Genomic DNA, 12897 nt, shown 5'->3' on the forward strand with positions numbered 1-12897 from the left:
TGTGGATGTGTAAGGTGTTTGCAGAACTCCACAACACAAAAGATTTTAATAATTCTGACTGGATTTTGAAAGAGTGGGATACTTATCTGCATCAAAGACTTTAGTTGCAACGCTGGCTATAAGCCCTTGTGATGCATTTGCATTAAATCGATATTGCCAAGTGGAGCCAAAACTTCTGAGGAGGTGGGCAAATTTGAATGAGCATTGTCTCGGGAAGCTTTTGGAACAATAACATTTCCTGGAATTGATTAAAAAAGAGGTAATAAAGATGACTTTTTTTTACATCAAACCAAGTAATTGACCAGCATTCCACACCACTGGGTAAGCAGAGCACCTACAAAATACCACGGTTTCATTGTTTGACTTTATTAATTCGCTTATTTATAGATTTAATTGGTCCTTGAAGTTATTATTGAAGCAAATAGAAATATCCCATCAGTATTATCTATATCATCAATACATTTGCATCAAGGTCATATCTAGAAAAACTTTTTACCCAAACCATGTTAAAGTGCAGGGGGCGTCTGCCTCATGGTCAACTCTGCGTGGTGCTCAGACGTGGCAGTCCTATCCAACTCCTGCTCTCCACACCTCGAACATCTGGCCGTGAAGTGCCACCCCTTCTACCTTCCGAGGGAATTCACCTCCATCATCCTGACCGCGGTCTACATCCCACCCCAAGCAGACGTCCGTCTGGCACGCCGTGGTTAACAAACGCCAGACGTCTTACCCCGAGGCGTTTACCACCATAGTTTGGGACTTCAACAAAGCAAACCTCAAGAAATCGCTCCCTAACTTCCACCAACATGTCTCCTGCTGCACCAGAGGGCCAAACACCCTCGACCACTGCTACACCACCATCAAGGATGCCTATTGCTCTATCCCTCGCCCTCACTTTGGTAAATCTGACCATTCCGCGGTGCTGCTTCTTCCTGCGCATCCCAGAGGTGAGGTCTGTTCAGAGCTGGTCGGGTGGGGGGCAGGCAGAGAAACAACTCCAGGACTGTTTGGAGCCTGGAGACTGGGCAATGTTCAGGGACTCGGCATCGGACCTGAATGAATACGTCACAGTTGTTACAGACTTCATAAAGAAATGTGTGGAGGACTGCATCCCAACAAAAACCTTCCAAGTGTTTCCCAATCAGGAGCCTTGGATGAACAATGAGATCCGCACTCTTCTGAAGTCCAGACACTGGGCATTCATGTCTGAAGATACCGAGGGCTACAAGAAGACCAGATACGACCTTAGTAAGGCCATCAAAAGGGCCAAAAGGGACTTCTGTCCCAAATGTTCGGCAGCTGTGGCGGGGCTGAATGCAATCACCTCCTACAAGGTGAAATCAGGAGGCAGTACACATGTCAGTGAAAGTTCACTCCCTGACGAGCTCAATGCATTTTACGCACGCTTTGATAGGGAAAACACTGATGTGCCTTCTCGAGCCCCCATTCGCTGTGATGGTATTTCGGTCACGGTCACTGAGGTCGACGTCAGAAAATTCTTCAGAGGGGTGAACCCTCGGAAAGCGCCTGGACCTGATGGCATACCCGGCCGTGTTCTAATAACCTATGCGGAACATCTGGCTGGAGTTGTTACGGACATTTTCAACCTCTCACTTCTGAGTTCTGATGTTCCCACCTGCTTTAAAAGGGCATCAATCATACCGGTGCCCAAGAAGAGCAAGGTGACTATCGACCAGTGGTACTAACGTCGGTGGTGATGAAGTGCTTTGAGAGGTTGATCATGGCGCAAATCAACTCCGACCTCGACAAAAACCTGGACCCACTGCAGTTTGCTTACCGCCAAAACAGATCAATGGTGGATGCAATCTCACTGGCTCTCCACTCCGCTCTGGACCACTTGGACAACAAAAACTCATATGTCAGGCTGTTATTCATTGACTACAGCTCGGCATTTAACATAATCATCCCCTCCAAGCTGGTTACCAAACTCTCAGAACTGGGTCTCTGCACATCCCTCTGCAATTGGATCCTCGACTTCCTCATTCACAGACCATAGTCCGTCCTTATTGGTGGAAATGTGTCAGCCTCGATAACAATCAGCATGGGAGCACCTCAAGGCTGCGTGCTCAGCCCCTTGCTGTACTCACTCTATACTCATGACTGTGTAGCCGGTCATAGTGTGAACTCCATCATCAAGTTCGCTAACGACACCACTGTTGTGGGACGTATCACTGATGGAGAAGAGTCAGAGTATAGAAGTGAGATCGGCCATTTGACCAAATGGTGCCAGCACAATAACCTGGCTCTCAACACCTGCAAAACCAAGGAACTGATTGTGGACTTTGGAAGGGGTAGGATGGGGACCCATAGTCCCGTTTATATTAACGGGTCGATGGTGGAGAGGGTCAAGAGCTTCAAATTCCTGGGCGTGCACATCTCTGAAGATCTCTCCTGGTCCGAGAACACGGATGCAATTATAAAGAAAGCACATCAGCGCCTCTGCTTCCTGAGAAGATTACGGAGAGTCGGTATGTCAAGGAGGACTCTCTCGAACTTCTACAGGTGCACAGCGGAGAGCCTGCTGACCGGTTACATTGTGGCTTGGTTCGGCAACTTGAGCGCCCAGGAGCGGAAAAGACTACAAAAGGTTGTAAGCACAGCCCAGTCCAGACCTCCCTACCATCGAAGGGATCTACCGCAGCCGCTGCCTCAAAAAGGCTGCCAGCATCATCAAGGACCCACACCATCCTGGCCACTCACTCATCTCCCCGCTGCCCTCAGGTAGAAGGTACAGGAGCCTGAAATCTGCAACATCCAGGTCCAGGAATAGCTCCTTCCCCACAGCCATCTGGCTACTAAACTCAACTCATACAGAACTCTGAACATTGATAGCCCATTGCACTTTATCTGTTTATTTATTTGTGTGTGTATATATTTATTAAATGGTATATGGACACACTGTATTTATGCCTACTATATTCTGTTGTGCTGAAGCAAAGCAAGAATTTCATTGTCCTATCTGGGACACATGACAATAAACTCTCTTGAATCTTGAATCTTGAAGCGATGCATTTGTTTTATGGTAATTTTCACACGTAATTTTGCTTGCTCAACACATTTATTAACCCATTTGAAAGTGGCTTATTTTAAACTGTAGCTTGACTAAAGATATCTTGTTATAAATGTATTTCACGAATGAGGTACAGAATAAAATAATATATTCTTTCAGAGTTTTATGAGGGTACAACAGGTTGGAGGACTGCATTCAAACTGCATTCACTCCAAATGCCATCAATTTCAGGATGCCTGTACATATGCACAAATTGGCTGTTCTTCAGAAGAACATTGTTGACTGCACTCCAATGTTGGACTCTTCACGGATCATGGATTTGCTGGAATTCATCAGCATTAAACTGGGGAATCTGGCAATTGAACATGATTTGTATAGTTGTAAAAGCATTACTATTCATTTCAATGCAGAGAGATAGCTATGAAAGATAAGTGTTTTTAAAAAAATGGAGCTGATTTAAATGACAAGAGGCTAACAGATCACTAGTTCCCTGTTCCCTACATCACTATATCTATATAAGTGTGTTGTCTGAATCTGTGACTGCTGCAAGCAAGATTTTAATTGTACTCGTACCTCACCATACTGGTGCACATGATTATGAACTCAATTTGATTTGATTTGACTCGTACATCTTCGGATATCTGTCTTATTCTGGTTCAGCCATGCCACCCTGGTCAAAAGTTAAAATAATTCTCATTGCCTGATAAGATGCAATTTGATATAACATGAATACCGGGCCATCTATAGAGTTTGGTATCTTATTTGGACACTGAACATAATTCATTTATTTCGATGTTTTCATTGACCACTATAACATTATTATGGTTGGATAGCTCCTTCATGCTCCCTTGCAATTATTCCGGCCTTTATTGTTCCCAAATGTATTCACAATAATAGCTGAGTTCTTATAGTTTATTCCCATCAGAACTGCCCCCTCCATCGACTCCTTTAAGTCAAGACTAAAAACTTATCTATACCCCCAAGCCTTTCCTGAAGCCCACTGAGCGAGGGCTATATGTATATATGTATGTAGTTTGTTTGTTTATACTATTCTTATAACAAATGTAAAGCACTTTGGCCAACGAGAGCTGATTTTTAAATGTGCTACATAAATAAATGTGACTTGACTTGACTATTCTAGTTTGGCCAACAGTACTCTTTAATGCTTATAAAGTGGCTGGTTCCATGCAATCTCACAGATGCTGCCAGTTCTGCATTAAACTTTCCCACATGGGTTTCCCCTGTTGTGTATGTGGGTAGTATTATCTATGTGGTAGTTTGTATCATTTGGGTACTATGCGCAGGGGAAAGCTCCGGATGATTCAAAAGCACATTTTACCCAAATTTGTTGGTCTTCAATTGCTTCTGCCATGCGTACCAAAGCTAAATTACCTTCACATACTGTTTTCCCTTCCCCAGAACTAATATTATTGTTAAAACAATATGTGTAATACAGCTGTTTTAAATATGTGCCAACTTTAGATGCTTTCCCCAGGTAATTAACAGTTGGTCTGGCTGTCATTATATCATTGCCTCTATTTCTCCCCATAGAAATAAAAATGTACGTTTGCTCTGTCTTGGCCCTGTTTATAAGATTCAGGACATGCAGAGAAGAGTTACTTTATAAGAAACTTTGCAAATGGATCCTTGATATGTATGGCTCCTTACGTTAGATGCTGTGCACATTTCCTGAAAAGGTGGGATTGACAACTGTGCCAGTACTGCTGTAGGCAAATAAAAACATCCTCTAAGGTCCACCATTTTGCCACCCCATAAGTCATTTTCTCTCTTTTGCTTCTGTTGTGTTTATGTAGCTTTATCAGATTAAATTAACCTCCTTGTGGAAAACAAGGGCATTGTCCACAATATTGTATGACCCCTAATCTAGTGGTTCAATAATGCTTGGAATTAGGAAATATACAAAATGTTGGAGTAATGCCCCTGTCCCACTTAGGAAACCTGAACGGAAACCTCTGGAGACTTGTCTCCAGAGGTTTCCGTTCAGGTTTCCTAAGTGGGACAGGGGCATAACTCAGCGGGTCAGTCTAGAAAGACTGCTGGGTCCCTGGATGCGGGAAGTCTCCATCCTGGAACCCCAGCAGACCTTCCAGTCCAACCCAAAACGTCACCAATCCACGTTCTCCAGAGATGCTGCCTGACATGCTGAGTTACTCCAGCACTTTGTGTCCTTTTGTAAATTGACCAGAATCTGCAGTTCCTTGTTTCAACTCCTCTAATGGGCTTTTTTTTTTATCACCTCTACAAAACTGGCCAAAACTGGCCTAATATCTTCCTAAAGCTTCAGTCATGCAACATGTAAACAGGCCCTTTAGTCCATCGGGTCCATATTATTATCTCCTTGTTCCTCTTAATTCTCCTGCCTTTTAGCTATTGAGTGTGTGAACAATTATCCTGATGTTTTCATGGGTTACTCTATAGTAACTCATGGGATGAGTATCTGAATTAAGATTGAGATTCAGATTCAGTATCCTATGTGGGAGATACTTTGCTCGTTATTCATTGATACTTCATCCCATTTTATTTCTTCTGTTTATCGAATCCTCTCCAGTCTTTCGTTTATTATCCTATTTGTACATCCAACGTTTTCTGAAGTCAGTGGATTATGGCTTTCATGTTACTTCCCTTCAGCAGGCAACCATTTCAAGGTCACCCTCATTATCTGTCTGATAAAGTGATAATCCAGATCTGATTCCAGCATACTCGGCCGTTCACATCTAGAGAACACCTCTCACATCTTGATCTTATCTGTGATTAGTACAGTAACTGCTTTGCATATAAATGCCTTAACTCATTTAGTCATGTTATCCACTAATAATGCTGAAAATTGGGAGAAATCCAATAAAACATACCTGTATGCACTACCATGTCCCTTCTATCTTCAGAGTGTGCCTAAGCAAAGCTTTCCCATTGTGAGTCTGAAGGGCCTGTCCCACGTGGCCGTCATTTACGCGACATCATTCACGCGTCACGACGTGTCGTGCATTACGCGTGCATTACGCGTGCATGGCGCGTGGCATAGGCAGTGACGCACGGTCGCGCACGGAGCCCCAGGATTTTGGGATTCACAAAATCTTTGCGCGTCACCTGCGTGACACCAAGTGGGACAGGCCGTTCAATTACAAAGTGCACCGATTAAGCAATTGCACAAATATCTTCCACTCCATTCATTGATTCTTTTTCCCAATTTCTCTGTGCCACACATCCCTTTCCCCATTCCTCTATGTACAAGTCACATGAAATTCTCCCCCAGGAGTCTCCCCCAGCATGTCATTTATCATCCATAAATAACCCTTCTTTTATACTATCTTCAGATATTTGATGGGGTCCCTCCATGATTTCACATTTTATCTGTTTGTCTAACACTTCCTGAATGACCAAATATGCCTTTTGCAAGTTGATGAGATCTATTTCTGTCACTGACCCAACTGTTGCCAATGCTGTTATTAATCCAAAAACAGCTCCTCAATACCATCTTCATTGCCAATCTCTCTACTTCCCAATATCTCCCTAAAGCTACAGAGCTATGCAGCATGGAAACAGGCCCTTTAGTCCATTGGGTCCATGTTATTATCTCCTTGTTCCTCTCAATTCCCTCCTGGCCCTGATTCTATGACTCACTTGCACACAGGTTGATAAATAACCTAGTAATCCTCACTCTTCAGGATGTGGGAGGAAATCGGAGCACCTGTACAGAACCCACACAGTCACAGCGAGAATGAGCTGACAGGTCCACATAGAGCTAAGAATTAAGCCAGGTCACTAGTGCTGTGTGGTGGCAGTTCTACCAGCTGTGCCACTGTGTGCCCTTGTGCCTCAAAGCAGCTTCTCGGCTACTGATTTAAATTGACTTTCAAACAACCCAAAAGTCTGTCAGTGAATTGCAGACAAACATAGAATCTGAACAGATAGTATATGGAGGCGGGAACTCAGTCGGGTGAGTCATTTCATCTGCAATAGCAGCCAACTCTGCCTGCTGTGCACTCTGATGACTTGGTAATTTTAGTGCCACTGTAACTTTATTACAGAAATTCCAAATTTTACATCCCTCTCTTTCTCCCTTTTTGCACATAACTGTATCCATCCACATAGATCTATCTCACCGGCAAGTGAATGACTTTCCTGTTATTTCCCAGGCCCCTTCTACTGCACATTTATTTGATTCCCCTATGTACCCATACCTACTGTGTAGGAAGAAACTACAGCTGCTGGTCTATACCGAAGATGGACACAAAATCAGGCTTCCATGTAGCATATGCAATGGTCTATATATACACGAATCAAGAGATTGTCATATACACTAGTCATGAGCTGGAACGATGAAATTCTTTCTTGCTGCAGCTACAACAAAATGTTTTTCTTTCCAACAACAACAAAAGTAAATATGCAACATTATTAGTTATTATAAGGAAAAACTAGATCATAATAGTTCAAAACCCAATGTATGTAAAGCAACTATTGTAGTGCAATACCTGTTGCAGATGGGTGCTGAGATATGGTTCCTAGTCAAGGTTGTGCAGGGTGGTTCAAGAATCTGCTGGCGGATAGGAGGAAACTGTTCTTGATCTTGGAGTTAACGGTTCTGAGGCTCCAGAACCTCCTTTCTGCTGGAGGCAGCAATAAGAGAGTGTGGCCAGGGCGATGTATCTTTGATGATAGTAGCTTCCTTCTTGAGGCAAAACTTCCTGTAGATTCTATCAATGGCGGAGAGATCAGTACCTGTGATGAAACGCAATGGAAATATACTGTAAGCCTTAAATGATCTCCAGACATTGGTATTGCTGCTGCACTGCTTCACTCATTGCCTTACCCATGCTCCTCTTTCTTCCCCTTGATTATTATGGGTGTCAGGAGTTAAGTGGAGAAGACAGGAGAATGGGGCTGGGAGGGAAAGATAGATCGAGTAGACATGATGGGCCAAATAGCCTAATTCTGCTTTATAACTTAGGAACTCTTTTCTGAGTTCAATATGAGTCCCTAAAACTGTACTTTGCCCTATCTGAGCCTTTTTAAAGTTTACTTTTAGCGCACACCATGTTAGGAGCCACAATAACTTCAGTCGCAACACCATATGCTCCTCAGCAAAGTCTGTAAATAGTAACAAACCATCCACATAATGAATCACTTTGTCCCTGCTGGAAAATCCTTCTAAGCAATTAGCCATTTGCTGATGGAATATAGATTGGCTGCAGTATTATGGAAACCTTGTGGCAGGCATGTCCAGGTGTACTGCCATCCCAAAAGGCAAAGCTGCATTTATACTGATCATCTTTTCTCATCAGAACAGATTCAAACCTATGTAAGCTATCTGGACTTCCGTACACTGTTGTTGAGCCCTGTACGCGGCTGATTAGATCAATCACAGCAGCCACCTTTGGGATACATGTTGCTTTATTCTTGCTCAGCAGCCTGTCATCTTTTGTTCTTTTCCGCTATTCATCAAATCCATGGATTGCAGAGAAGAACAAGAGATTACAGACTGTTAAACAAGTCGAACAGGCCGGGTTTGTGAATGTATGTGTGTGTTGCCGCAGGATGCAAAATGATTTGGGCCATGAGAGATTTTACTGCAACCTTTAAATCTCTTGCCTGCATTTTTAAAGTAACTTTATGACATCTACTGGGTGTTCCCAGGTTTCCCCTCAACTGTCACCTCTGCTGCTGAGATTCTCCCACAATTATGTTTGTGTGAGGCTAAAGCTGCTTTATCCAGAATGCCTTTACTCCACTCTGGATTTATTTTAATGCTTCCCAGTCCCTAATCCCCTTTTGCCTCCGCTTCCTATCCTGGAACTACACACATAATGTGCATGCCCATTCAGTTGATTCCACAATTTTCCATTGCACTTCCATAAACTATGATTATCTAAATGTATTACAAAGCCATTTGCTTCTCTGCTGTGTAAGCCTAGTAACTTTCTGTCCTCATCCCAATACATTAATGGAGAAGATGCATATGATGTATGAGACAATAGTGGGGGGGGGGGGGGGGGGGGGGGAGTGGGGTGGTGGGGGGGGGGGGGGGGGGGAGAGGCATCCACAGTAGTATCAAGCTGCACACTCCTTACCAAAGCACAGTTTAGTTATTGCCAGGACCACTTGACTGAGCATGGAACAAAGAACCAAATTCCGAAGATGAGCTATAAGTAACTACCCTTGAAATCAAGGCGGTGGATCAGAGGGTCGCACATGGCTGAAGCTACCAGAGGACGCCGGTCTGGAAGGGGGAGCCCTCCGAGCCGGCCCCTGCTCATCCCCCAAAGACCAGAGACCAGGAGGATGAAGCCTGGGGATGATGACGGACTCGACTGGTGAGGAGCAAGGTCAGTAGGAGAAGAGAGGAATCCAGGGTCGATTGTCTATTGTCAAGGTCTGGCCTACAGCCCCCTCAAGATCAGCTGCGGGTGGCTAAGGAGGACAGGCGAGAAGTGGACATGGGCTCATGGTAGATCCACACCTCCAGGGGAAGACAGCGGCTGAAGGCTCACAGCAGCCTGGGATAGCCTGGAAAAGATGCTGTTCATAAGAACTAGAGCGCAGACTCGACTTTGAAAAAGACGCCAGAACATGGTGCCTCTTGCATGCGGATCAGTAGACTATTTCTGTACGATTTGCTAATCGGGGATGTGCTTGTGTATGGCAATACTCTGCTGGACTTTGCAAGAAAAAAAATTCACTGTGCATTTGCACTTTGCGCATTATTCTTGTAAACATAAGAGCTCAGTCTACTTACTCACTCCACGTTTGAGAAACCTGCCATCTTGAAAGTTAATACGACGAACCTTCATTACACTCCCCACATCACTAGTATATCCTTCCTTAGATGAGATGATCAAACATGAGTATTCCTGATGCATATCTCAGCAGGTCTGTATATAATTGGACTGAAACATTTTACTCGTGCTCAGAACCTTTTCCAATAATGGCCAACATACAATCTGGTTTCATAATTGCCTCCAGTACCTACAGGAGAGCAGTATGCTTGTGCAAAGAAGCCCAGGTATCCCTGACCTTTCACTCTCTCACCATTAAATAATTGCTTGTGACCTCATATTTTGTCACATTATATTATATCTATCATTTCCTTGATTGTCTATTTAACCTGTTATATCAGCTGAAGTCTCTGTACGTCCTCTTGAGAACACATACCGCCACCCAGATTTATAGCTTGAGCAAACCTTCCACCCCTGCCTCCACCCAAAGAATTGAAATAGATTATGACCACTTGGGGTGACAGTTTTGATCCCTGCACAAGCTACTTGTTACAGTCTCACTACCAGAAAAATGATAAATGTATTACCACTCTCTACTTCCTATTCATTAATCAATTTCCAATCATTAATATGCAACATTTGCGCACCCTCATTTTACCAAAGAGCTATGGAAGTCTAATTCATCCTTAACTATTCTGATGCTTATAATCTGCAAATCTCAATCACATTTGTCAACTGTGATTTCCATTTCATAGATCTATATTATACCAGCAATTACTCTGAATGCCCTATTACCACTTGTTTAATAAATATCAACAATTTGCTCAGGTTGAGAGGTGAAACTTTAAGATGTGAAGGGGAAAGCTTAAAGGATATGTGCGGGGCAAGCTTCTTTGCACAGTGAGTGGTGGGTATGTGGAACGTACTGCGGGGGGGGGGGGAGTCGGTGGTGGAGGCAGATACAATGATGGCATTTAAGATGCTTTTGGATAGGCACATGGATATGCAGGGAACAGAGGGTTATGGATCACATGCAGGCAGATGAGATTAGTTTAACTTGGCATTATCTTCTGAATCTTCTGAATTTGTAGTCGGAAGGGCAGTACTCTGCATATCGCCAACTTGTCCGGTCCAGACATTGTGGGCCGAATGGTCTGCTCCTGTACTGTATTATTTTATGTTCTGGGTTCTATGAAAGGGAAATATTGAGCAGGCCAGTCTGCATCTGTGGGAGAAGAAACAAAGTCAGCATTTCAGATCAACATTTTCCTTACTACTGACAGCAGGCGAACTGCCAATAGTTTCCTGTATTCTCTCTCCTTCCTTTCTTCAATAGTGAGGTTACATTTGCTACCGTCCATCAGTAAGGACTGTTCTAAAATGAATGGAGTTTGGAAATATAACAAGCAGTGTATCTGCTTAACCAAGAACTGCATAACCAAGTCCTTCAACATGTTAGCATGCTGAAGGGCCACTGTGTCAACTGTCAAGCAGTCAAGGCCAGGTAAATAGGACAGAAAGCAAGCACAAAACACAGCATCAAAATAATTAGAATCATTTGGAATAACTGAAACTAATCGCAAAAAGTTGCACAAAGGACACAATGGATACAAGGATGTGGAAAACCTAGCCTATGATGATTAGTTTTCAAAACTAAAATGTAGTTTGTGTTTTTATAACAGACGTATAACCCTAAAGATTGTGTAAGTAAAAGTATCTCCAGAAAAGCCCTAGTGTCACCAGTTATTCAAGTTCTGAGCCCAAGGGAAATGTAATAACATCTACTTAAAAATACAATTGTACAATTGTGGTTTGTATTCTAGTAGAACCCAGTTTTTGTTGCACTTATGGACTATGGTATAATTTGTTCACAACTTCTTCCATCTGAGGTATGAACACTGCCTTTCCCTTGGTAATTAGATTTTAAAAATTCATGAGAAGGCATTCAATTCTTTTGCACAAATTATCTCTAAATGTGTTTATTATTTTTTGTTTAACTTTGGATTTAGTCAATCATTTACTGATCCTCAAACCTCAAGTTATTGCTTGTCACCGCTTCTGTAAGAGCATGAAGACATACGAAATTGAAGGAGTCAGCCATTCAGCCCCACATGTTTGTTCTGCCATTCAATAAGTCTATTGCACATGCATCGGATCCCCCAATTCTCTTAATATATCTGTAAAATGTATCAATCTCTGCCCTAACTATTCTCATCTGCTGTTCAAAAACCAAGAGAAATGCAAAGAGTTGCAAATTCTTCAGGTGAAGAAGATTCTTCTTAATGCAAAATGGGCATCCACAAACATGGTGATGCCTGGTTCTAGGCAACTCATCAAGGGGAAGCATTATCCCAATATTTAACTTGGTTTAAGACCTTGTAGGTTTCAATGCGATCCCGTCTCATTCTTCTAAACTGATTCATTTCTCATTATAGCACAATCCTGCCATCCAAAAATTAATATGGTGAAACTTTGTTACAATCTCTCTAATCCAAGTACATCCTTACTAAATTAGGGAGAACAAAATCTGTACATAATGTGTAGGAAGGAACTGCAGATGCTGGTTCACACCTATGATAGACACAAAATGCTGGAGTAACTCGGTGTCGGGCAGCATTTCTGCAGAAATGGAATAGGTGACTTTTCTGGTCGAGTCTGAAGAAGGGTCTCAACATGAAACATCACATATTCCTTTCCACCAGAGATGCTACCTGACTCGTTGAGTTACTCCAGCACTTTGTGTCTGTACATAATGTTCTAGGTATGGTCTCCCCAGAGCTCTATGTAATTACAAAAAGAAGTCTGATGCTTGCAGAGAATCATGGAGAGACAGAGACATCTCCAGTAAAGGCCTTTCGGCCAACTGAATCCACACTAACTAACAACTACCTACTAATCCTATAATAACCCCATTATATTCTCCCCGCATTCCCATCAGATTCTACCACTCCTCTCCATGCTAGGGACAATTTATGGCAGTCAAATAATCTACCAATCTTCATGTCTTTAATTTGCAGAAGTAAACTAGAGTACGTGGATGTCACAGAGTACAAGCTCTGTACGGGCAGCACAGGAGGTCAGATTTACAATAGGTCTCTGGTGCTGTGAGGCACCAGTTCTACTTGCTGTGCCACT

The 12897-nt window shown here is 42.9% G+C and overlaps 1 protein-coding gene across 3 annotated transcripts in view; it reads left to right on the forward strand.

Annotated features, from left to right (window-relative positions):
* pebp4 (phosphatidylethanolamine binding protein 4) overlaps window positions 1–12897 on the forward strand; it is a 215565-nt gene that overhangs the window by 145293 nt on the left and 57375 nt on the right. The gene's annotated exons all lie outside the window — the stretch shown is intronic.

This window comes from Amblyraja radiata, chromosome 39, assembly GCF_010909765.2.
Source record: "Amblyraja radiata isolate CabotCenter1 chromosome 39, sAmbRad1.1.pri, whole genome shotgun sequence".
Classification (NCBI taxonomy): domain Eukaryota; kingdom Metazoa; phylum Chordata; class Chondrichthyes; order Rajiformes; family Rajidae; genus Amblyraja; species Amblyraja radiata.